The sequence below is a fragment of the Schistocerca piceifrons genome, chromosome 7 (genome assembly GCF_021461385.2).
Source record: "Schistocerca piceifrons isolate TAMUIC-IGC-003096 chromosome 7, iqSchPice1.1, whole genome shotgun sequence".
Taxonomy (NCBI): domain Eukaryota; kingdom Metazoa; phylum Arthropoda; class Insecta; order Orthoptera; family Acrididae; genus Schistocerca; species Schistocerca piceifrons.
In genome coordinates this window covers 92,798,230-92,825,587 of record NC_060144.1, presented here as the reverse complement: position 1 = coordinate 92,825,587, position 27,358 = coordinate 92,798,230, and the positions used below count along the sequence as shown (strand labels likewise).

General features: G+C 42.1%; 1 non-coding gene across 1 annotated transcript; it reads left to right on the top strand.

The window, feature by feature from the left end:
- The first annotated feature begins 18,380 nt into the window (after positions 1 to 18,380).
- Positions 18,381 to 18,455, top strand: Trnas-cga. Its single transcript has one exon. It is a non-coding gene; the product is annotated as a tRNA-Ser (tRNA).
- Positions 18,456 to 27,358: the final 8,903 nt, after the last annotated feature.

The following is a 27,358-nucleotide window of genomic DNA, read 5'->3' as shown; positions in this document are numbered from 1 at the left end:
AGGCATCATTGTTGACGTGACCGGATGGGAGTGAAGACCTATTTGCAGAATTCATCGACAGCGGACGCAATCCAGCGCGAACCATCGCTCTCACTCCGCTGTCGACGGCATGTGAAAGCTCTTCAGGCATTATACTGACATCGCATGTCTATCTAAATAAGCGTCAAGTCATCCTCTGGACCGCTCGCACATGTGTGTTTACGGTTGCTGGCGCGATGACGCACAGCTGTGGTGCGGGTCCAGTGGGAACACCGTTCACCATTTTTTTCTACCGAGACGAGACTTTCAACAGTAAAATTATTTTTCACAGATCGCTAAATTGCACTGACAGTTAAACCCGTAACCTTTGTTTACAGATCATGAAATACACATGTGTAACTATTGCATGTACACATTGAAAGTTCTCAGACACACAGATACTTTCGCAGCACTTGGTCTTTGGAGATCACTATCTTTCCGTGTAAACAGTAGTATGCCTGAAATATTTAGGTGTCTGTGTCGTGCTCTACACTGTCAGTAATTTAAAAGCTAAATAAAAGGTTGAATATGGGTTAGTATTCCGCGAAATCTGAGCTGCTTCAAAAGCGATGTACAGTGTTATACACTGATGCAGGATAGTGGATGTAAGTAACTCGAAGCGAACAGAGCCCTTATCTTCGAAAGTTATTTACTTTTTTGTAGTTCATTGTTAGGTTCAATTACAAAAAAAGCAGTCCTGTTTCTTATATCTATGTTTGTTATGGGACATTACAACAAAAATTAACTTTGGCACACAATGAAAAATATCCAAGCTCACATGTACATTCTAATTGTAATTATTAATAGTGAACAACCGTCTGAGGATGGGCCTGTCCGTTTGATATCGCTAACGGCGCAATTAATTTTGATTAGTTACGATTAGTAACAATGAGTTGCTGGATGTTGTCTTCAATTCTTTTGCAAGAATTAACCTGTTTTTAAACACAGCCCGGTTCTCACCATATCAGCTTTAGACAAAACAGAAATCATGGATATGCTGTGGAACATGCATCAGATTCAGAAAAATATACGGGAGCGGCGAACTACCGGAAAATCCAGAAACCTTGATGACTTATGATGAGTTGAGAATAATAGGTCAGAGGCAGTATAGGTTACAGGAAACAGCCACACATATAGGAGGCAATGGAAATGAAAAGGAATATACGAAACTCATTATATTTGAGTCCTATAAATTTTTAATTATCGTCTAAAAAATAAATTTAATTAATTTTTTGTTCACTTGCAGGGACGTGTCACAGTCTTGGTGCACATTAAAATCATTGAAATCTGCGTGCCATACTACCGTAGCACGCCACTAGAAGAGCTTGTAACCTTCCCGTATAAATAAAAAAAAATTAATGATGTGAAACCTTCCTGAACAGAAAATAAAAATAACTAAATTTTAATAATTAAATTCTGACGTATGAAATCTGATATATCTTAACTCATGAAAAACTGATAAATTTTGACGTAAGCAGCGCTACGCTATGGCCCTGTGAAATCAATCGTAATATGTCCGATTACTGAAAAATTCTTATCTCGTGATGGTGTCGCCGGATAACGCTGTCTATATATCTGCTCGTAAATGAAGCAGCTTAGTCCAATGCTGGCCTATCTATTAATACTGGATAACATTTGTCTGCGATCTGAATTACTAGAAAAACTGACTTTACTTAGTGACACAGCTGCATATCTCGTCGTTTGGTAACTAAAGAGCACATGACTATGATCTGACAAAAATTCGGGAATATTTTCATTATTGATTTTGGATCGGGACTGGTAATGACTTAAGAGGAATTTATACTTTTATAGTTGACTGGTAAAAACAATTTTATTCTGAAACTTTTTTACGTTATTGATAAAGATCTACAATCCATGACACAGGGAAATTGAATAGATTACAAATCAGGGTCCACTAGTGCTGACGAATCACAAAAGAACAGATTGAAACAAATTCATATTAACATCTCAAACAAGTAACTTAACTACTCGCATGCCAAAAAAATAATAAAATTTACCTTACAATAGATATTTGACTTAATTACACTGTTGATTTTTCATTATATTAACTGTTATTCATTTGACATCTTGGGTTGTCGGGTGTTCTGCCGGATATCAGCGTCGTACTTGCACGATATTTCGGTCACGTAGCTCGTAACCTTCATCAGGTGCGACCTGAGACTGGTCCTCGAGTGGACCTGGTCCAGTATTTATGCCTATGGCCTTCCCCCTCCACCAACGGCTGCAGGCGCTTCCTCTGTGGTCCGCGCCCATTCCCTGCGACCTGCTGGAGCGTTGCTGCTCCGTTTTCCGTCCGCTGCGGTTCTAGGTGTTCCCTCTGCGGTCCAAGCCCACCAAACCCGCTCCTGGGGGTTTCATCTACGGTCAGGGGTACCAAGCGTTCCTCCTGCGGTCCGCGCCCGCTCTCCACGACCTGTTGGAGCGTTGCCGCTCCGTTTTTCGTCCGCTGCGGCTCTGGATGTTCCCTCTGCAGTCCGCGCCCACCAGTCCCACTTCTGGGTGTTCCACCTTCGGTCTGGTGCGCCTGGCAGTCCGTCAGGGGCTCGTTTTCCATCTCCATGTCTCTGGTTCTTCTGTTTGTGTAGTGTTGCAGCTGGCCCCGTTGCTCCTTTAACAATTCCAGAGCCGGATCCCAGGCTCTGCTTAGCTGGTACCCTGTGTCACAGTTCATAAGATCGTCAGTCTTTTTAATTTCTATCGATTCTCTTATAACACTGTCCCAAAATCTGGGTGTTTGTGCTAGAATCTTGGTATCCTCATACTTCATGGCATGATCTAGTTCTAGACAGTGTTCAGCAATGGCTGACTTAGTCACCTGTCTTAATCTAGTGTGCCTCTGATGTTCTTTGCACCTGATCTCCACAGTTCTTGTCGTCTGGCCAATGTAGGACATGCCACATTGACAAGGTATATTGTAAATCCCTGGTTTTCGTAACCACAGGTCGCCTTTGACACTCCCCAGCAGTTCCCCGATCTTGTTGGATGGACAGAAAACACACTTGATATTGTGTTTACGGAGGATCCTACTGATTCTGGCAGAAATAGAGCCAGCATAGGGCAGATATGCCTCCTTCTTTGCTTCATCTTGGTCTTCTTCAGGAACCTGTGGTATAGTGGCTGGTTGGAGTGCCCTCTCAATTTGTCTGTCCGTGTATCCATTCTTGGAGAAAACTGTTTTGAGATGTTCTATCTCTATAGGTAGATTCTCTTGGTCTGACAGGGCCCGTGCACTGTGGACCAAAGTCTTCAGAACCCCATTCTTCTGTGAAGGGTGGTGACAGCTGCTGACCTGCAGATATAAATCAGTGTGTGTTGGTTTTCGGTACACACTGTGGCAAATTGATCCATCTGCTTTCCTCTGGACTAGTACATCCAGAAATGGCAGCTGGCCATTCTTCTCCAGTTCCATGGTGAACTCGATATTAGGTTGGCATGAGTTAAGATGTTCAAGAAACTCATTGAGCCTGTCCATCCCATGTGGCCAGATCACGAAGGTGTCATCCACATACCTAAAGAAGCATGTGGGTTTAAATGTGGCTGTCTCCAATGCCCTCTCCTCAAAACTCTCCATAAACATGTTGGCAACCACAGGGGACAGTGGGCTGCCCATAGCTACAGCTTCAGTCTGCTCGTAATATTGGTTTCTGTACAGGAAATACGTGGATGTCAGTGTATGACTGAACAGGTCCAACAGAGCACCGTCAAATTTCTCTGCAATCAGTTCTAGTGAGTTCTTCAGTGGGACCCTGGTGAACAGCGATACCACATCAAAACTAACCATGATGTCCGTATCTGTGATGTGCAGTTGCTTCGGCGTTGAAGGAAATCTTCTGAGTTGCGGATGTGGCGAATACATTTCCCCACATATGGAGACAGGAGATATTTCAAGTACTTGGCTGTTGTGTACGTAGGTGCCCCAATATTACTGACGATTGGACGTAGGGGCACGTCCTCCTTGTGTATTTTAGGCAGACCATACAGTCTAGGTGTCACCGGCGCTTTTTCCAGTAGTTGTCTGATGATCTTATCGGGCATCCCTGTTTCCTTCAAGAGAGCACTAGTCTTCTTGGTCAACTTGTCCGTGGGGTCACACTCCAACACTGCAACAGAATGAGATTTTCACTCTGCCAGGAAGTTTCATATCAGCGCACACTCCGCTGCAGAGTGAAAATCTCATTCTGGAAACATCCCCCAGGCTGTGGCTAAGCCATGTCTCCCCTATATCCTTTCTTTCAGGAGTGCTAGTTCTGCAAGGTTCGCAGAAGGGCTTCTATAAAGTTTGGAAGGTAGGAGACGAGATACTGGCAGAAGTAAAGCTGTGAGTACCGGGCGTGAGTCGTGCTTCGGTAGCTCAGATTATAGAGCACTTACCCACGAAAGGCAAAGGTTCCGAGTTCGAGCCTCAGTCAGGCACACAGTTTTAATCTGCCAGGAAGTTTCATATCAGCGCACACTCCGCTGCAGAGTGAAAATCTCATTCTGGAAACATCCCCCAGGCTGTGGCTAAGCCATGTCTCCCCTATATCCTTTCTTTCAGGAGTGCTAGTTCTGCAAGGTTCGCAGAAGGGCTTCTATAAAGTTTGGAAGGTAGGAGACGAGATACTGGCAGAAGTAAAGCTGTGAGTACCGGGCGTGAGTCGTGCTTCGGTAGCTCAGATTATAGAGCACTTACCCACGAAAGGCAAAGGTTCCGAGTTCGAGCCTCAGTCAGGCACACAGTTTTAATCTGCCAGGAAGTTTCATATCAGCGCACACTCCGCTGCAGAGTGAAAATCTCATTCTGGAAACATCCCCCAGGCTGTGGCTAAGCCATGTCCCCGCTATATCCTTTCTTTCAGGAGTGCTAGTTCTGCAAGGTTCGCAGAAGGGCTTCTGTAAAGTTTGGAAGGTAGGAGACGAGATACTGGCAGAAGTAAAGCTGTGAGTACCGGGCGTGAGTCGTGCTTCGGTAGCTCAGATTATAGAGCACTTGCCCACGAAAGGCAAAGGTCCCGAGTTCGACTCTCGGTCGGGCACACAGTTTTAATCTGCCAGGAAGTTTCATGTTTATGGAGAGTTTTGAGGAGAGGGCATTGGAAACAGCCACATTTAAACCCGCATGCTTCTTTAGGTATGTGGATGACACCTTCGTGATCTGGCCACATGGGATGGACAGGCTCAATGAGTTTCTTGAACATCTTAACTCATGCCACCCTAATTTCGAGTTCACCATGGAACTGGAGAAGAATGGCCAGCTGCCATTTCTGGATGTACTAGTCCAGAGGAAAGCAGATGGATCAATTGGCCACAGTGTGTACCGAAAACCAACACACACTGATTTATATCTGCAGGCCAGCAGCTGTCACCACCCTGCACAGAAGAATGGGGTTCTGAAGACTTTGGTCCACAGTGCACGGGCCCTGTCAGACCAAGAGAATCTACCTATAGAGATAGAACATCTCAAAACAGTTTTCTCCTAGAATGGATACACGGACAGACAAATTGAGAGGGCACTCCAACCAGCCACTATACCACAGGTTCCTGAAGAAGACCAAGATGAAGCAAAGAAGGAGGCATATCTGCCCTATGCTGGCTCTATTTCTGCCAGAATCAGTAGGATCCTCCATAAACACAATATCAAGTGTGTTTTCTGTCCATCCAACAAGATCGGGGGACTGCTGGGGAGTGTCAAAGGCGACCTGTGGTTACGAAAACCAGGGATTTACAATATACCTTGTCAATGTGGCATGTCCTACATTGGCCAGACGACAAGAACTGAGGAGATCAGGTGCAAAGAACATCAGAGGCACACTAGATTAAGACAGGTGACTAAGTCAGCCATTGCTGAACAGTGTCTAGAGCTAGATCATGCCATGAAGTATGAGGATACCAAGATTCTAGCACAAACACCCAGATTTTGGGACAGTGTTATAAGAGAATCGATAGAAATGAAAAAGACTGACGATCTTATGAACTGTGACACAGGGTACCAGCTAAGCAGAGCCTGGGATCCGGCTCTGGAATTGTTAAAGGAGCAACGGGGCCAGCTGCAACACTACACAAACAGAAGAACCAGAGACATGGAGATGGAAAACGAGCCCCTGACGGACTGCCAGGCGCACCAGACCGAAGGTGGAACACCCAGAAGTGGGACTGGTGGGCGCGGACTGCAGAGGGAACATCCAGAGCCGCAGCGGACGAAAAACGGAGCGGCAACGCTCCAACAGGTCGTGGTGAGCGGACGCGGACCGCAGGGGGAACGCTTGGTACCCCAGACCGTAGATGAAACCCCCAGGAGCGGGTTTGGTGGGCTTGGACCGCAGAGGGAACACCTAGAACCGCAGCTGACGGAAAACGGAGCAGCAACGCTCCAGCAGGTCGCAGGGAATGGGCGCGGACCACAGAGGAAGCGCCTGCAGCCGTTGGTGGAGGGGGAAGGCCATAGGCATAAATACTGGACCAGGTCCACTCGAGGACCAGTCTCAGGTCGCACCTGATGAAGGTTACGAGCTACGTGACCGAAATATCGTGCAAGTACGACGCTGATATCCAGCAGAACAGCCAACAACCCAAGATGTCATTAGATCGCCGGGAAAGCCTGAAGTATTATTCATTTGTTCATCATCATCTCATTCCAAGGTATCATTAAACTCTGCGGCTGATCACAATTATTATTCAGTTCCGTATAATAAAATTTTACAATTTGTTGTGCAGTGTGGCCTTAACAACCACTAACTATAAACTGCGCTGTACCAGCGACAGAATAAAACTACTCAGTAGCAGCGAGCGACTGCAACTGCCGCAGAGACTGCTCTGACCTGCGACTCTATTACAGCTCTCTTTTAACAGGAGCAAAGATATTTTATGTCTCAGGCAGCGCCTGTGAATTGTCGTTCTAGCAAGTGAGCAATACATCCAGATTACATTTGCTGCAGCAGGGTGGCGAACCCCCTGCAAGCTATAATAAAATGTTGCAGCCCACTGATAATGTGGAGCTGTGCTGTGCCATTTTGATTTGGTTCTTTTGGTGGTGTGCGACGGTACCGTGATGCAAGGATTTCAGCGTGTACGGAGACAGCAGACATCTAAGCCTACTAACAAACAAACAAAAAATTAATTACGTTAATTTATTTTTTCCAGGTGATAATTAACTCTTTACATGAATACCGATCGTAAGAAAGTGTAGATAAACAGACAGAGGAAAGAAATCAAATACGACAAGATACGACGAAATTGGGCGAGTCACGGAGCGGTAGCAAAGGTCAAGATGCAGCAGGAACGGAAACAGATACGTAATCGCGAAAACAATGAGCAGACGCCTCAGGTGTGACCGCTGACTTTGTATGTGATTTATAACAGCAATGGAGAGGTCAAATAAAGTTTCCAGAAGATTTGTCAGACAAGGTGGGGCACGTGGACGCCTTGAAGAAGACGTAAAATATCTGAGAAAAATTATCGAAGATCTAAAACAGTAAAGTAAATAGGTTCATTTCGTGTGCATAGATATATATATCGCAGAGCTGATGAAAGCTGATGTAAGGCTGTATAAAATACACTAATAAGACGATTCGAAGATCTAGAATTACTAATGTTCATCACGCAGAAGGACTTACAAATATACGTCTGATATATGGCAGAACAGCGTCAGTCGGATTGCTCTATTAGTACTACAAGATGTAAAGATATGTTAAGAGAAATAAGAGGTGTCACAGATAAAAAAAGACGACCTTCCACATTCGTGGAGGACAGCCGTGGCGGCCATTGATAAATCGCTTCCGATTACGATAACGCCTGTTTCGAAACAGTCTCCATATATTCCTTCGGCTTTCTGCACTCTCAGTCCTGCTGAAACACAGCTTCACAATACATTTCCATTCTTATAATGTTTGTTGTGAGTCAATCAGAAATCGTAAGCAACAGTAACATTCAGAAATATTATACTAGATGGAGAAATCGCACTATCTTTCACTTAGCTTTGGTGCTGTGCAGAAAGGACAGAGGTATTCGACGGTAAAGTCTTTGACCATTCACTTAGTGATGCAGATGATTTAATAGTGCAGATAACCTGAAACACAAACTGAAATCATATCTGCTTGACAACTACATCTAAGTAAACAAATAAATAAAATAAAAATAGTTTCAGAAAACTATATAAATGGCCAGCACATTGGATTATTTTTTACTGGGGAAGTGTAAGACTATTGTGAAACTCATTCGTTCCGCGTAACGGAAAAAGATTGCAGTTGTAACCCAGAGACGAAGCAGCTCCCTTTAAGGGAATTAAATAAACGCAAGAGAAATGAGGAGATGGATTTGAATGAAATCGATAACGATGCGATGATGTGATGTGACACGACAAACGCTTAAATTATTCTGAACCTGTAACGTAATGTATATGTCGTACCAATTAATAATTTGTTGTAGAACGGGAGTCGAACCTGTATTTACTGCTTTCCAATTGCAGTCGCCATACTCATTAGGCTATCTGAAAGCAACTGACAGTCGCACGCCCGACAGCAAAAGGATGTCGGACAGAAATAAAAGAATGTTAAAATGTGTGTGAATTCCTAAGGGACCAAACTGTTCAGGTCATCGGTCCCTATACTTACACACTACTTAAACTAACTTAAAGCTACACACTACTTAAACTAACTTAAAGCTAAGGACAACACACACACCCATGCCCGAGGGAGGACTCGAACCTCCGGCGGGAGGGGAGAGAAATAACTTCTCGTTAAAAATCCTTGGTTCACTTGACCATGGTACAGTGCTTTGTAAGGGCACGTTGCCATAGTTACAGTGCAGACTCCAACGATCATTCAGCCATATACGACCACGCCCTGCCTGGCTTAATGAGGAGAAGCAGCAGCCCTCACTCTTACGTTAGTTAGCAAGCATGGAAGCTGAAGTGGAAAGTCTGAGGGGGCAGCTCCGTCAGCACTTTTACCCCGCGCGTCGCTCATACTGCGATCAGGGGACGCCTAAATTACTAACAAATCAATTAATCAAAAAGCGGGTAGGTCAAGACGTCAAAAGGATAGTGGAAAAAGTACATCGAAATGCAATAAAGGACACCCTTCAAATGATAATATGGAACATAAGATGTGTACTAGGTTTTAAGGACACAGACGTCATCCAAGAACTCTGAAAGGAAAAGGCCACCATAAGTGTTGAAACAGAAACAAGAAAGAACTCAAGTGGTACCAAGGGTATAGGCTGGAAGAATGAAGTAGGCTATACGTCAGGGTATGGTAGTTCGTTCTACGATTGATAGGGAACATTAGTGTGTGATAGCTGGTTATGCTCCGGAAGTACGTAGAGAAGAAAAAAGAATATCTCCTGTGGACAACTGCAGCAACTCGTCGATTAGCATAATAAACGCGAGCAGTTTTTAATGTGAATCCTAGAGTGGGAAAAACACCAAACCAACGGATACTGAGACTATATGGAGAAACACACATCACCAAAAAGTACAGAAATTCAGACTTCTCCACATTTAAAACTCTGAAGATAATGAACATCTTCTTTCGTAAGAAAGGCATAAAAATGTGCAAGGAGCATTAGAGCAAGTAGATCTCTTATTGATTATGTGATTATGTACCTGGTAACCCTAGAAAAACCGCAACTGATTGGCACACATATTTTTAGAGAGCAAGATTTTGCTACAGATCACTCTAGACCTTAAAATTCTAATTTGGGTGAGATGGAAAAAATAGAAGCAGAAAAGTAGTCCTAAACCCGTAGAAATATGTAAGTTACACATCGTTCAATTGGAAAATTACACATCCCTATCAGACAAGAGTACTGTAAGAGCAAGAGATCCGATTGGAAAGGAATAGCAAACCATTAGAAATGCAGTTTTGAAAGCAGGTGATGAGGTTCTTAGAAGAAAAAAAAAAGCAATATACGGTAGAAAGAAATGGTTAACACTTCGCAATGAAGAGTAGACCAAGCAGCGAAAGAGAAAGCTGCATATAACGTTTACCTAAAATCACACTCCCAGTAACATTTCCTAATATGTGGCAGGAAAAGAAATATACCTACAAATATAACTCGAAAAAAAGCAACAATAATCATGGGAACATTTCATAAATGAAATTGAAAATGGCATTCATGGACGACAATTAGTAGCACAAATTAACGACAAAAAAACGCGAAAGATACAGTGTAAATAAATATAACGACGTCATAATGACTGGATTAGCTTTACAAAACTTTCTGGGTTGACGATTCAGCGGTGGAGGAATTCTATGAAAATTATCCAAGCAACAGAAACATAGACTTAATCGAAATGAATTAGATGTAGGAACGTAGAAATTTAAGAACAAAAGAGCAACAGGGAGAGACGCAATACATGCCGCCTTTCATAAAAACTGAAATCTTTTACTGAAGGACCGTATGCAACTTCTCATTAACTAGCGTGGACAGCGGGCAAGGTACCAGAAGAATGGAATGCTGCTAAAATTTTTTCCATATTCCAGAAAGGCACGAGAAGCGATCCAAACAACTAAAGAGGAATTAGCCTAGTTAGCAAGGCCTTTAATATTTATAGCGTAATCTTAAATAATAGATTGCGACATATCTGTGATACAGTTTTAGTAGAAGAAGAGATTAGATTTAGAAGATGACGAGCGTGCATTGCTGGTATTTTTTGTACAACAACTGGTTGACAGGAGAAGGAGATTTAACTCAGAGACGCGCGTAACGTTTGTAAATTATGAAAAAGATTTTGACAAAGCCAATAGACATGTATTGTGGCGGAGTATGAAATAGGCTTCCAAATGTATCTAATTGACTCTGTAAAAGTTCTATACAAAGAGACAAAAATTATAATCAAAGCGGGAGGTAACTTGCCTCAAGACTTAGCAACACAAGAGTTAGACAACAATGCGACCTGCATCAGACTTCAGTCAACATCTACATAGACGATCTAATAACAGCTTGGAAACAAAATGTCACGTATAGCACAAATATAGGTAGAAAAAAAATTCAATACTATGCTATACACAGATGATCCGATAATAGCTTAAGAAAATGAACATAGTTTTCACGGAGCCGGATTTTACATGAATTTGGTAAATTCTAAATACGACATGTATATTTCCAGTAAAGAAATAAAGTTTATGGCATCTGGAGAAATTCGCCTGTAAGATCTAAAATTATAATAAATAATGTAATACTGGAAAAGGTAACCCAACTTCTCTTTACCTGTTGTGCCGTAAGTTCGACCGACAATGAAATTGATGAAAAACTCCTAAAACTTGTGGAACAATTACAAACACACTAAGAAGTGCCACCAAAAAGAAGCGGATGAAGATTTACAACGTCTTGGCAGAACCAACTATGCTACATCTACGTGAAACCTGGATTGCGGCGCCAAAGGATATGAACAAGGGCCACGCTGGAAAAATGAGGTTTCTCGACAGCGTTACAGGGTACAGCAGGGAAGATCACCTCAGAAATTAAAAAATTAGAAATGAGCTGCAAATCGGGGCACTGAATTTATGGGAAATTCGAAAATACAAGATGGAAAATGCTGCGAAATGAAAAAGTAGGCAGAAAATTCAAAACCAGGATGGCAGATGGTGTCAAATATAAAAATTGAAGGTGGCGAAAAACTTAGAAATTGACAGCAAATTTTAAATGAAACAACAAGTTTACTGTTTATTTATCTGCACGACGCGTTTCAAAGGTTTAAACCTCCATCATCAGGTCGATTTACATTTGTTAGTATGAGATTTGTGTGTGTGTTCTGTAAAGATTTTTTTTTGTTGGAGGAACTTGTGGCACTGTCTAGTGAAGAAAGAAAACACTATTTCAGGTCATGGTTTTGGGTTTCTTTCGACAAAAAATTAAACGTACATCTAACAGTAAACACAGATTAAGCAAAACAGAGTACCTTCAGTGGTCACAAGTTCCTTTCACTGTCGTAACACATCACATGTCTACTGTCATATTCTGTGAGCAAATATGGCGTCTGACAACTATTGTTTGCAAGGATCGTATAGCAGAAGAGAAAAACTATCACAAAGTACAAAGAATATACATCGTAACAACATTATTACAGAATAAATTTTAAAGAATTTGGAGGTGTTTGTTTTGATGTGTCGAATACATGCGTTGGGATAAATACTTCAGGTGGTGTATAAATCTGATTTTGACATGTAGAAATTGCTTAAACTTCATACTTGTTTATACAATCAGGTGAAATGTTACAAACTTTAAGTACAATAATCATACTGGCTACAGTGCTAAAATTGTACACAAAAACAATTTTTGGTTGGGATTCATATATTCATATGATATGCTTGAGGCAGAGGGAGAGGAAGAGAAAGAGAAACTGAAGTGATATCAGGTGTTCCCCAGGGAAGCGTCCTGGGACCTCTGCTGTTCCTGATCTATATAAATGACCTGGGTTGTTCGCAGATGATGCCGTAATTTACCGTCTAGTAAGGTCATCCGAAGACCAGTATCAGTTGCAAAGCGATTTAGAAAAGATTGCTGTATGGTGTGGCAGGTGGCAGTTGACGCTAAATAACGAAAAGTGTGAGATGATCCACATGAGTTCCAAAAGAAATCCGTTGGAATTCGATTACTCGATAAATAGTACAATTCTCAAGGCTGTCAATTCAACTAAGTACCTGGGTGTTAAAATTACGAACAATTTCCGTTGGAAAGACCACATAGATAATATTGTAGGAAGGCGAGCCAAAGGTTGCGTTTCATTGGCAGGACACTTAGAAGATGCAACAAGTCCACTAAAGAGACAGCTTACAGTACACTAGTTCGTCCTCTGTTAGAATATTGCTGCACGGTGTGGGATCCTTACCAGGTGGGATTGACGGAGGACGTCGAAAGGGTGCAAAAAAGGGCAGCTCGTTTTCTATTATCACGTAATAGAAGAGAGATTGTGGCAGATATGATACGCGAGTTGGGATGGAAGTCATTAAAGCAATGACGTTTTTCATCGAGGCGAGATCTATTTACGAAATTTCAGTCACCAACTTTCTCTTCCGAATGCGAAAATATTTTGTGGAGCCCAACCTTCATAGGTAGGAATGATCATCAAAAGAAAATAAGAGAAATCAGAGGTCGAACAGAAAGGTTTAGGTGTTCGTTTTCCCGCGCGCTGTTCGGGAGTGGAATGGTAGAGAGATAGTATGATTGTGGTTCGATGAACCCTCTGCCAAGCACTTAAATGTGAATTGCAGAGTAATCATGTAGATGTTAATGAAAGTGTGAGAGAGAGAGAGAGAGAGAGAGAGAGGATGGAAAAAGTGATTATATGAGAGCAAACTTTACAAAGCAAGGGGTCTTAAATTATATCTGTTACATGTAATAACTGCCTAAGGGATGGGGTAACACATTGGTTAATGCTTTAAAATATCTAGTTAGGTTACCATGACAGCCGCCTAGTGTACAAGATATTGACCTCATTTACAGATATATCATCACACCAACAGCTTCTACCCCTTGTCAGCATGAAACTATATGTAAATCAACTACTGACACAAATTGTACATCCATCTGCATATTTTAAAGTATTAACCAATGTATTACCCGAACCTGTAGACAGTTATTTCATGTAAAAGAGTTCGAGAATATCAGGAATCCGGTAAATATCAAATCTCCGACATCGTTGCGGCCGGAAAAAGATCCTGCAAGAACGGACCAACGACGATATAAGAGAATCGTTCAACGTGACAGAAGTGCAACCCTTCCGCAGTTTGCTGCGGATTTCAATGCTGGGCCATCAACAAGTGTCAGCGTGTGAACCATTCAATGAATCATCATCAATATGGGCTTTCGGAGCCGAAGGCTCACTCATGTACCCTTGATGACTGCACGACACAAAGCTTTACGCCTCGACTGGGCCCGTCGACACCAACATTGGACTGCTGATGACTGGAAACATGTTGCCTAGTAGGACGAGTCTTGTTTCAAATTGTATCGAGTGGATGGACCTGTAAGGGTATGGAGATTACCTCATGATTCCATGGACCATGCGTGTCAGCCGGGGATTGTTGAAGTTTGTGGAGGCTCTGTAATAGTGTGGGGCGTGTGCATTTGGAGTGATATGGGACTCCTTATACATCTAGATACGACTCTGACAGGTGACACGTATTTAAGCATCTTGTCTGATTATCTGCATCCATTCATGTCCATTGTGCATTTCGACGGTCTTTGGCAATTCCAGTAGGACAATGCGACATCCCACACATCCATAATGGTTACAGAGTGGCTCCAGGAGCACTCTTCTGAGTTTAAACACTTCCGCTGGCCACCAGACTCCCCAGATATGAACATTATTGAGCACATCTGGGATGCCTTGCAACGTACTGTTCAGAAGAGATCTCAACCCTTTCGTACTCTTACGGATTTGTGGATGGCCCTGCAGGATTCATGGTATCAGTTCCCTCCAGCACTATTTCAGACATTAGTCGAGTTTATGCCACGTCATGTTGAGGCATTTCTGCGTGCTCGCGGGGACCCTACACGATATTGCTTTGGCTCTTCAGTGCATATCATGCACAGGCCACTGCTGTTTAAGTCCAGTTCATAAGCACTGATGCTCAAGAATCTTGACGGCAAGTATGTCTAGCAGTCCTTCAGATGAACCAGCATTGTCGCTGCAGTATTGATGTTAGGAATCTCATACACAGTAATGAATAATACCGCCCCTTCTCCAGCTGCGACAGTCTTACAGAGCGCACTGTGCGTACAACGAACAGACAATTCGCCACGATTTGTTTGTATAAGCGAGTGCACTAGGGGTAACAGAAGAGAGTACAGGAATAGATAATGAATGATTTTTTTATCGTTCTGACGCAAATAACCGTCACGCTGTGTAGTTAGTACCACGATACAAAAAAAGCTCTGAAGAACTGTTTTATGCACTGTCTTTGAAGGAGGACGTAAAATGGACAACACTTAAATTTTTACGAACTTCTAACATTCTGGCATAACTGTGGGTCAGCAACGTCTGTTAATCAGTACAACGAAGAAGCCAGTCCAAAGTTGCAAATTTAATTCTTTTTAGCCACTCGATGACTAGTTTTGGGCCGGGATCCATTCAAAAATTGTTTTTCCAAAAATGTGAAAACCATGTCAAAAATGCGCAAACGAATAGATACAGTGCATATAGATCTTTTTCTGAAAGCAGGATGATTTTATTCAGGATTCCAAAATACCATATCATTCCCTACTCTTTTGGCTTCAAAACCCTATTTTTCAATATGATCTCCGTTCAATACAACGGCCGCACGCCACATACCGTGAGGGCTTGTATCTGCGCCTGGTATCACAAGTCGGTAGGCAGGAGTCACAGTTGTGTTTGGCAGGCTGGGCACGCGGGAGATCGGACAGGTTTGTGCGATCTTCCTCGAAGATGATAGCAGGCTCGCTCACCGACTCACCGTGCTTTTGGTCGCTGCCAGGCCTCCGTAGACATTCTACAAGCGCCTATGAATATCTGGCTCTGGATTTCCGCCAAAAGAAACTCAATGGCAGCTCTCCGCTAGGAACGTACCTCATTTACAAACGCCATTTTTAAGCTTATGTAGAGCGCCGCCACTTATCGGAACTTATCGAACTGTAAGGGGTGAAGCGGTAATATTCTACGATGTCTCACAACAAATGCTGAATTTGTTTCAGCCGAAACTGGCCGAGAAAAGTAATGCGTTGCATTACTTACTTGCCCCTAGTATTCGTTGATATTTCTTATTAGAATTTAAAATCAGAACGCTAGCATTTACACTGCAACTGTTAGCAACCGTATTCATTACGTCATTCCAGTAGCTTCTCTGAGTTAACACTTCAAAAATATTAAACTTAAGAAGATAGTGTCAACAAAATTTGCTCTGAAATATACATATGATCAGGCACATGGTGTACTTAATAAAATCCGTTACATGTCAGGAGGAAGATACCGCGACCACTTTCATTTATCATTAGAAAATCTCTAGTGATACATCACTCGCTTAGTTACAGTTAGCATGAACGTAACGGTGGTCAGGTGTTTCATGTATTCTTGATCAGCATAACAGATATGTATTCGCGCTTGCCTGCTTTCAAGGAAAATGACTCTGCTGTTAGTTTTTAATAAAAATGAATACAAAACTTGTGCTTATTCCTGCCTGATAAAAGCATCTCGTCCCTCACATCTCCAGTTGGAACTTCTGTGTGCTCCAGAAATTTTTTATCAGAAACTTTCCAATTTCTCCATCGCTCATAAAGTTCATGTCATGAACAAAAAATCAGAAGTAAACAGATTGCAGGCGAAAGCTTGCTGTCATGCTAGGGAAGTGAGCTTTCCTTAAAAATCGACAGCCAACGGAACGCAAGCGCATCTGACCAAATGCAATTAGTTCGCGCTCACCTGTCAAAAGAATTATTCGTTTATAATCTGGACTGTGAGTAAGATTCGCACTCTGGAATGCTTCGAATGTGTGAGTGTAGAATTTCATGTAGTTGTCTACAATACAAATAAATATTAATGTTTTCAGACTGGTTTGATACGCTTCGCCGTGATTATTATTAAAATGTAAAACAGACTGACACCTCCTGCTCGCTGCCCTGAGATAACATGAGTGTACTCATGCTATCGAGGTCACGTTTCTTGGAAATGAGGAAGAAAAAGAGGAGGACTCGCCTGTCGCAACGTGATTGGTGGGAAAACCTGGGATTGCATGTGAAATAAGAATGTGCATGCGCAGGTTCTGAACATCGAAAAGTGTAAAAGTTTATTAACGGACGTAACAAAGCAGGCCGCCTACCAGAGAGTCGCAATGTGTGGCCATGTATTAAAGCGTAAAGCATCTAGAGAATATTCAGATTTATGTTCGGGAATTGACTTGCTGGTAATTGCCAATGTGTTCGAAAACTTTCACGGGCTTTGCCTTAAGGCATATAATTGGGGTCCTGTACATTACATTATTTCACCTGGCTTGGCGTGGGATTCTGTTCCGAAACTTAATAAACCGAAATAGCAGCTTATAACCAATTCCTAACGGCTCCAGTTTGTTCAAAGAGGTATTAGAGGGGAAATCGCTCATGGTTGTTGCAGATATGCAGTTCCCAACGGCAAAATCATGACCGATTATGATGACAAACATTACGTATGTCTCTTCCATCATATACTCGTATCGTGATGTCAATGGCTTGTACAAAAGGACGATAATGAATCGTTTGGTGTCCAATTTTGAATAATGTCCCACAGAGAGCGTCCAAATTTTTGTGGGACAAAAGATACCAGTCAGCTTTAATATGGGTACGTTTTAGAAGTAGAGAGTATTCACGATTCACATAGGATTTACTCTTCTGTCTAGACAACATGCCACCACCATCAGTATGCAGGAAGTAATTATTTTGGATGTTATAAGATAAGAAAAACAATATTATTCACAACAGAAATTTGGAACAGTGTTTATAATAAAAATTTGTTCTCAAAAAAAGAGATTCAACAAAATTTTATCATTTAGGCGAGGTACATTAAGATTAACGCACGAACACGAATAACTGAAAGAAACGATTTTTTGAATTTGTTCAGATCGATGAATAATTCTGTGTTTGGAGAAACAATGTAAACTGTGCAAAAGATGCAGGGCATAAGACTAGCAACATCCTGGGGGGCGGATTTAGGCCAGCTGCATTAATTGCAAAACCAAATTTACAAAGAAGCGTTATTTGTACAGAAAACTTAGTCGCCATTGACAGGGCAGACAATGCAGTCTTCTATAAACCCATTGCATTTGGTCATTTTGAAAATTCTGAAAACACTTTTAGTCGACTTTCACTACACCTACATATTAAACCAATTTCCGGCAAAACAACTAAAACTGAGATACAAGGAAACCGATAGGTTAAGGTATCACATTAAAACTCCAGATATCTACGAGATATGAGGAGCGATGTTCACACAGGATTCAAAATGTCAGGCTTCGCAGCAAGTAACAGGTATAGTATTTCTCAGGTGAACAAAAAGAAGTCTGGTTTTTGAAAAACGAATTTAATGGCGATCATGTTACACGATTTGTTGCTCTACGAGCAAAAATGTATGCTCCCGAGACTGATACTTAACGCGTAATGCACAGAGAAAAAGGTAGAAAATAATCTTTTCGTAGTAGGTTAACCATAGATGATTACTGGCACTGTGTCGTGGTTTCATAAGTAAAAAATGCAGTACTCTTTGTAGTTCAATCAGTAAATCAATCAAAGCAACAGTTCATTTCTGCAATTAAACAACACAAACTAAATTTATCAGCACAGGGCGACAAACGTCATATACATCTGGGTAAGATAAATAAAGTAATTTGGGCTCACTACCACATGAAAAATGATAATTAAGGACGGGGCGTGAGTTGTGCTTGGGTAGCTCAGTTGGTAGAGCACTTGCCCGCGAAAGGCAAAGGTCCCGAGTTCGAATCTCGGTCCAGCACACAGTTTTAATCTGCCAGGAAGTTTCAAATCAGCGGACACTGCAGAGTGAAAATCTCATTCTGGAAACATCCCCCAGGCTGTGGCTAAGCCATGTCTCCGCAATATCCTTTCTTTCAGGAGTGCTAGTTCTACTAGGTTCGCAGGAGAGCTTCTGTAAAGTTTGGAAGGTAGGAGACGAGGTACTGGCAGAAGTAAAGCTGTGAGGACGGGGCCTGAGTCGTGCTTGGGTAGCTCAGTTGGTAGAGCACTTGCACGCGAAAGGCAAAGCTCCCGAGTTCGAGTCTCCGTCCGGCACACAGTTTTAATCTGCCAGGAAGTTTTATAATTAACTTTATTCTACAAAAATGTAAATACTTGTACCAAATGTAAATAAAGTAATACACAATCTAAATATCTAAAAAAAGCAACTCGTACATTGTAACTTAAGGTGAACGCTGCCTTTATGATGCATGCTTTTTGATTTCAGTTTAGTGATCCAGTGTAATTGTTCGCAAATTGAAAATTGCTGAGTGGGAAAACATTGTATGAAAAAATTATATATGAAAAAATACATTTTATAATAACTTCTTGTAAAATGTATATTTTTTCCTTGCCATTCATATTCATTCTGTTTGTGCTTCACACAACATAAGACCGGTTAACTGACATGCACTGTCTCTCTCTTAGCTGATCCAAATGGGCTTCGTCCTATGAGACAGGTGAGATATCGAGAGGTAAATTCCCTATCTTTCCCTCCCTTTTTCTCTCTCTCTCTCTCTTTCTCTCTCTCCCTCTCTCTATCTATCTATCTATCTGTCTGTATTCCTATCTATCTAGCTACCTACCTATCTCCCAGAAAGTGAAACTGCACTGATACTCATAATATGTGTGTATTGTATGATTTACTAATGACTAAGCACAATTATTTGTAGTTTATCTGAACATGGCACAAAAAGTTGAGCCCAATGTTCAGTGGGTGGGAGCAACTGAGGAGTGTGTGAGATGAAATTTAATGATAGGCAGAGAGATTGGAAAAATATTTAGGAAAATGAAATTTAAATGATGCTACTGTACAGAGGGCAATCTGTTACATTACTGTTGAGCAAATTGTCAGTCTTCAGGAGATTTTTCAAAAATTGTGGTGCGATTCGTTCTAGTTTTGAGGCAAACTGTTACGATCTTTGAGCAATTTATTACAAGTTTAGAGCTGTTTGTTGCAGTTTAGGGCATAAATTTGTTAAGTTTTAGGCAAGCTGATACAGTTAAGAATGGTAAGTTGATAGAGAATAGGAGGAAAGTTGATACAACAGTTTAAGGGCAGTCCGATACAGTTTAGGGGGGAATTTGATACAATTTGGGGGCAACCTAGTACCTTGACGAATGCTGCAGGCTCTGGTAGTTGGCCCAGAATGTAAAACATTGTGCACACATAGGAATCGAAAGGCACTACTGTGCAGCTATACTATTGATGAGAAACTGCTGAAAAGAGTAGCCACCATAAAGTATCAAGCTTAGTAGGAAAAGCAGAGGCCAGAGTAAGATTAATGGGAATAATCGTAAGGATACGTAACTCATCCATGAATGAAGAGGCTTATAAGACAAGAGTCATGAGTATTGTTCATCGGTATGGAATCCTTATCAGGGACGACTGATAGAAGAGACAGAGAAGATCCAATAAAGAGTGGCGTGTTTCATTAAGGATCGTTTAGCTGTTGATAATGTTACCGAGATGCTCAACCAACTTCATTGGCAAATATTACAAGACAGGAGTTGTATCGTCAAGAGGTTTACTACTGAAATTTCGTGAGAATATATTCTGAGGTGAATCAGATAACTCATTACTTCCTCCCACATACATTCCATGTAATGATCACGACAAGAATATTTGAGAAATTAGGGCCAATAAAGAGGCTATCAAAGATGTAGATACAGACGTATTCATGGAGGGCAATTTGAAACAGTTATGGGCACATTTTACAGTTTTGGGGCAGGACGATACAGTTTTTAGGGGCAAACTGATCCAGCTATGGGGGATGAGAGGGAACTTTATACAGTTTTGCCGCAAGTTGAAACAGTCTGAGGTGCAGTTGATACTGTTGCACAGGATAATGGTAATTAAGTGTGGAAATAAAACTTTAATAGAACCATCTGGGATGGCATTAAATGGAACATGTCCGCTGGCGACACAACTGTGGCACAAACAAGATCAACACTCGGGAGTGACAATGGACAAAGGGACAGTGAGCATATCACCTCATAGAGTGTGAGAGGTGGCTTTGGCAGCACTCAGTGCAGCACTTAACAAAAGTTGGAGCGGACACAACGGTCTTCTGTAATGAGACTACATGTGGTAACGTCATGTGGGATGTCATCAGATCGCTTTTCAGGATGCAAACTTTGCATGAAGAAACTCTCTGAACCTCTTAAGTTAAACATTAGACCATTCGAGAGCGCTGATAGGCTCGGAAAACACGGACACTCTTAGGCAACCATACGGGTGGGGAGAACCACTTGGTCGTCTGCTATAAAGTACTTGCCTCCTGCTCAGTCATACTCAGAGTTAGGTCACTGCATAAGCATCGGTGATACCAATGGAAGGTCAGTTTTCCTAGTTACAGGGTGCTCTGGTAACTACAACTAAGTGTCTACAGCTGCCGCCACTTTTTTGGGTTCATAAACATTTTATTTTTATCTGTTATTACTTTTATGTTGTAATTTCATGTACTGACACGTACCATGATCTTGCAGATTTGCTCCTCAATTTGGTCTTACGGAAGTAGACGTGTAAATAAAATAAAATAAAAATGAAATGCAGAATATAGGCATGCAGTGTCTGTAGGCAGGTAGTTAAATAACTATATTTCAGAGGAATACGCAAGACAGTATATGGAGATGTATGTACGTCTCCTTGCAGGTGTGCCTGAACAGTTCTGGTGTGTAAGCATAACAATACAAAACCTGGATTCCACATTCTCATCTGGGTTAGTGTGGGCTGGCAGATGTCGAACTCGAACTTTAGATCTATCTGGACGTGCAGTTGTTTTCTGACCAAGGATTTCGCAAAGGATCTTGCTAATGTACCCTTAGGCATCCCAAGGCAAGCAGTCTGCGAATGTGCGAAATGTACAGTAAAACACTGCGGATTCAAGTTACATAGCGTACCGAGACGGAAACAATGTACACAGGTTTTTCATGCTCCAGTGTCCCCGAAGTCGAACGTTTCATTCGGAATCCAGTGATAAAATTTGGAGATAGGATCTCTCAGATGTAGCAGACTTTTCTGATGTAGGATATATTTCAGACGTGCGTCTCGCATATACTAATACACTGAAGAGCCAAAGAAACAGGTACAGCTGCCTAATATCGCGCACGGCCCCTGCGAACTCGCAGAAGTGCCGCAACACGACGTGGCATGAACTCTACTAATGTCTGAAGTAGTGGTGGAGGGAACTGACACCGTGAATCCTGCAGGGATGTCAATAAATCCGTAAGAGTACGAGGTAGTGGAGATCTCTTATGAGCAGCACGTTGCAAGCCATCGCAGATGTGATCAATAATGTTCATGTCGGGGACTTCGGTGGCCAGCGCAAGTGTTTAAATTCAGAAGAATGTATCTGGAGCCACTATTAGCAATTATGGACGTGAGAGGTGTCGCATTGTCCTGCTGGAATTGCCTAAGTCCGCCAGAATGCGCAATGGACATGAATGGATGCAGGTGATTAGACAGGATGCTTACGTACGTGTCTCGTGTCAGAATCGTACCTAGATGTATGACGGGTCCCACATCACTCCAACTGCAAAGGCCCCACACTATTACAGAGCCTCCACCAGCTTGATCAGTCCCCATGCTGACACACAGGGTCCATGGATTCATGAGGTCGTCTCCGTACCCGTACAGGTCCATCCGCTCGATACAACTTGAAATGAGACTCGTCTGTCTAGGCAGCATGTTTCCAGTCATCGATAGTCCAATGTCGGTGTCGACAGGCCCAGGCGGGGCGTAAAGCTTTGTGCTGTGCAGTCATCAAGGCTACACGGATGGGCCCTCCGCTCCGAAAACCCATATCGAAGATGTTTCGTTAAATAGTTCGGTCGCTGACAGTTTCTGAGGGCTCAGCATTGAAATCTGCAGCAATTTGCGGAAGGGTTCCACTTCTGTCACGTTGAACGATTCTCTTCAGTCGTCGTTGGTCCCGTTCTTGCAGGATCTTTTCCCGGCCGCAGAGATGCTGGAGATTTGATGTTGTACCGGATTTCTGATATTCACGGTACGCTCATGAAATGGTCGTATGGGAAAATCCTCACTTCCATCACTATCTCGGAGATGATGTGTCCCATCGCTCGTGCGCTGACTACAACACTACGTTCGAACTCCCTTAAATCTTGATACCCTGCCAGTGTAGCAGCAGTAACCGGTGTAACACCTGCGCCAGACTCTTGTTGTCTTATTGCCAGCTGCAGCGCCGTATTCTGCCTGTTTACATATCTCTTTATTTAAATATGCATGCCTATACCAGTTGCTTTGGCGTTTCAGTGTAGCTTGTATGACGTGCACAGCGATGTGCCTCTTTATCCAGAGCACCAAGTTCCACGAAACTATTCCCTCCCCGAGGTGTTGATGCTACTGGTGGGTCAAAAGAGATATCTATTTCATTTTTCAAATCTCAAGCAATGTCTCAGTCTGGGGACGGATATGGCTGAAATCATGGGCATAGAACTGATGTGATTTTGAGAAGTTTATAAACTAATGTATAACGCAGTTCTCAACAAAACTACGGATGAGACACAGGTATATTCACTTAGTCGACTATTTGGATGGGCATCGTGCAACGAGCAATTATATCACAAAACCAAATTTTAAGTGGGCTACTCTCTTCAGTGATGAATTAGTAGCTTAGGACAGGCCAAGTATTGGGTACAGTTCACGAAACCTACTTATATCAGTAAATGTAACTGAACTTTTCGCACCGCCACATGTACCGTTTTTATTATGAAAAAGACGAGCTGCTCTACTTTTAACGTTCTCGATGCCCTCCGTCATTCCTATCTGGTAAGGGTACTATACCGCACAGCTATACTCCAGAACGGGATAGATCAGTGTAAGTGGGAGTAATGCGTATGGTCGAGCACAATTCATTGTAGTATCATCATTACCCTAACCTACTTTCGCCTTTTTTAATTGTCGCCGGCCGCTGTGGCCGAGAGGCTCTAGGCGCTTCAGTCTGGAACCGCGCTGCTGCTTGGGCATGGATGTGTGAGATGTCGTTAGGTTAGTTGGGTTTACGTAATTCTAAGTCTAGGGGACTGATCACCTCAGATGTTAAGTTCAATAGTGCTTAGAGCCATTTGAACCATTTTTTAACTTTCCTAGGTCATAAACAGCTGAACTGTCAAGAGACAGTCCAGTGGTAAATTGTATCGCAAGATTACCCAACTACGCTAACAGTCCAGTGTCTCATCAAAGTACAGCCAATTGTCGGAAGCTTTGTTGTCTTTAGGTTCCTGTTTCGACAGACAGCATGTGTAATTTTCTTAAATTTAGACCTACTTAAGTGAGATCCCAAAGTAGATCCAATTGTCCTAAGCATAGCAGATTAAAGAGCCTAGCTTGGAACCCCCAGCATATGTAATTTTACCTGACTTAAGTGAAATACTTGTGTACATTAAAGAATCCGAAGCTTTGTAGTCACATAGTTCTGGCTTCGAGTACCATAATATGAAAATTTGTTAAAGTATGCTTTTTTTTCAACATATATACTGTTTAAACTATTACAACAGCGCTCCATCCAATTGAACTAACAGACTTACAGCAGTAAGGGCTTAAACGTCTGTCCACGGATATACGACATTATGCTCAACAGCCCAACACTTTGGAGGGGTTTTACATGTGTACATAAACAGAAAAAAATAGAACATATAGTTAGTTAATTTCAGAATTCTGCTGTTTACCACCTTGTAAATGTTAACAGCGTTTGTTTGCAAACGTGTAGATGTTGCTATAACACCAGATAGTGACCGTAAAGTAGTAACAGAATTCGCGAATGTTAGACACAATATTAAACAGCAATTTTTCGAGATGGATTGTGATGAGCATTGTAGGCAGATGAAGTACATCGATGGCTTGATGACAACAGAGAAAGAATCGTCCTATCTTCACCCAGCATCATCTTTTATGTCAAACCTTCCATTATCGACACACGTGGAGATCCTACATCGATGTGTCCATTTTACGACTCTTGAAAGCGTATTTATTCACACTGAGACAGCTGTGGGGAGGTGAGAAAAAAAACAGAATAGATAATTCTGGGAGAGGGAGAAGCCAAATGGAACTTAACAGCTACTTGCTTTCCTGAACCTAGTCTGATCACTCAGATTTGTCCATTCTCTATCATTAGTCAAACTGTTCTTTCGGGTGTGTGTGGTTCTGTAAGGTAAGATATATATATTGTTGTTCTATCCAGAGTTGCCACCAGCTTGGGTTGAAAACAGCTTGGGTTGAAAACTTTTCTGTAGGACGCGCCGCTCTGAACATGGTGAGAGGTGAGAAACAAAACAGAATAGATAATTCTGGGAGAGGGAGAAGCCAAATGGAACTTAACAGCTACTTGCTTTCCTGAACCTAGTCTGATCACTCAGATTTGTCCATTCTCTATCATTAGTCAAACTGTTCTTTCGGTTGTGTGTGGTTCTGTAAGGTAAGATATATATATTATTGTTCTATCCAGAGTTGCCACCAGCTTGGGCTGAAAACAGCTTGGGTTGAAAACTTTTCTGTAGGACGCGCCGCTCTGAACATGGTGAGAGGTGAGAAACAAAACAGAATAGATAATTCTGGGAGAGGGAGAAGCCAAATGGAACTTAACAGCTACTTGCTTTCCTGAACCTAGTCTGATCACTCAGATTTGTCCATTCTCTATCATTAGTCAAACTGTTCTTCCGGTTGTGTGTGGTTCTGTAAGGTAAGATATATATGTTGTTGTTCTATCCAGAGTTGCCACCAGCTTGGGTTGAAAACAGCTTGGGTTGAAAACTTTTCTGTAGGACGCGCCGCTCTGAACATGGTGAGAGGTGAGAAACAAAACAGAATAGATAATTCTGGGAGAGGGAGAAGCCAAATGGAACTTAACAGCTACTTGCTTTCCTGAACCTAGTCTGATTACTCAGATTTGTCCATTCTCTATCATTAGTCAAACTGTTCTTCCGGTTGTGTGTGGTTCTGTAAGGTAAGATATATATATTGTTGTTCTATCCAGAGTTGAAACCAGCTTGGGTTGAAAACAGCTTGGGCTGAAAACTTTTCTGTAGGACGCGCCGCTCTGAACATGGCGAGAGGTGAGAAACAAAACAGATAGATAATTCTGGGAGTGACAGAAGCCAAATGGAACTTAACAGCTACTTGCTTTCCTGAACCTAGTCTGATCACTCAGATTTGTCCATTCTCTATCATTAGTCAAACTGTTCTTTCGGTTGTGTGTGGTTCTGTAAGGTAAGATATATATATTGTTGTTCTATCCAGAGTTGCCACCAGCTTGGGTTGAAAACAGCTTGGGTTGAAAACTTTTTTGTAGGACGCGCCGCTCTGAACATGGTGAGAGGTAAGAAACAAAACAGAATAGATAATTGATAATTCTGGGAGAGGGAGAAGCCAAATGGAACTTAACAGCTACTTGCTCTCCTGAACCTAGTCTGATCACTCCGATTTGTCCATTCTCTATCATTAGTCATACTGTTCTTTCGGTTGTGTGTGGTTCTGTAAGGTAAGATATATATATTGTTGTTCTATCCAGAGTTGCCACCAGCTTGGGTTGAAAACAGCTTGGGTTGAAAACTTTTCTGTAGGACGCGCCGCTCTGAACATGGTGAGAGGTGAGAAACAAAACAGAATAGATAATTCTGAGAGAGGGAGAAGCCAAATGGAACTTAACAGCTACTTGCTTTCCTGAACCTAGTCTGATCACTCAGATTTGTCCATTCTCCATCATTAGTCAAACTGTTCTTCCGGTTGTGTGTGGTTCTGTAAGGTAATATATATATATATATTGTTGTTCTATCCAGAGTTGCCACCAGCTTGGGTTGAAAACAGCTTGGGTTGAAAACTTTTCTGTAGGACGCGCCGCTCTGAACATGGTGAGAGGTGAGAAACAAAACAGAATAGATAATTCTGGGAGAGGGAGACGCCAAATGGAACTTAACAGCTACTTGCTATCCTGAACCTAGTCTGATCACTCAGATTTGTCCATTCTCTATCATTAGTCAAACTGTTCTTCCGGTTGTGTGTGGTTCTGTAAGGTAAGATATATATATTGTTGTTCTATCCAGAGTTGCCACCAGCTTAGGTTGAAAACTTTTCTGTAGGACGCGCCGCTCTGAACATGGTGAGAGGTGAGAAACAAAACAGAATAGATAATTCTGGGAGACGGAGAAGCCAAATGGAACTTAACAGCTACTTGCTTTCCTGAACCTAGTCTGATCACTCAGATTTGTCCATTCTCTATCATTAGTCAAACTGTTCTTCCGGTTGTGTGTGGTTCTGTAAGGTAAGATATATATATTGTTGTTCTATCCAGAGTTGAAACCAGCTTGGGTTGAAAACAGCTTGGGCTGAAAACTTTTCTGTAGGACGCGCCGCTCTGAACATGGTGAGAGGTGAGAAACAAAACAGATAGATAGTTCTGGGAGAGAGAGAAGCCAAATGGAACTTAACAGCTACTTGCTTTCCTGAACCTAGTCTGATCACTCAGATTTGCCCATTCTCTATCATTAGTCAAACTGTTCTTTCGGTTGTGTGTGGTTCTGTAAGGTAAGATATATATATTGTTGTTCTATCCAGAGTTGCCACCAGCTTGGGTTGAAAACAGCTTGGGTTGAAAACTTTTCTGTAGGACGCGCCGCTCTGAACATGGTGAGAGGTGAGAAACAAAAC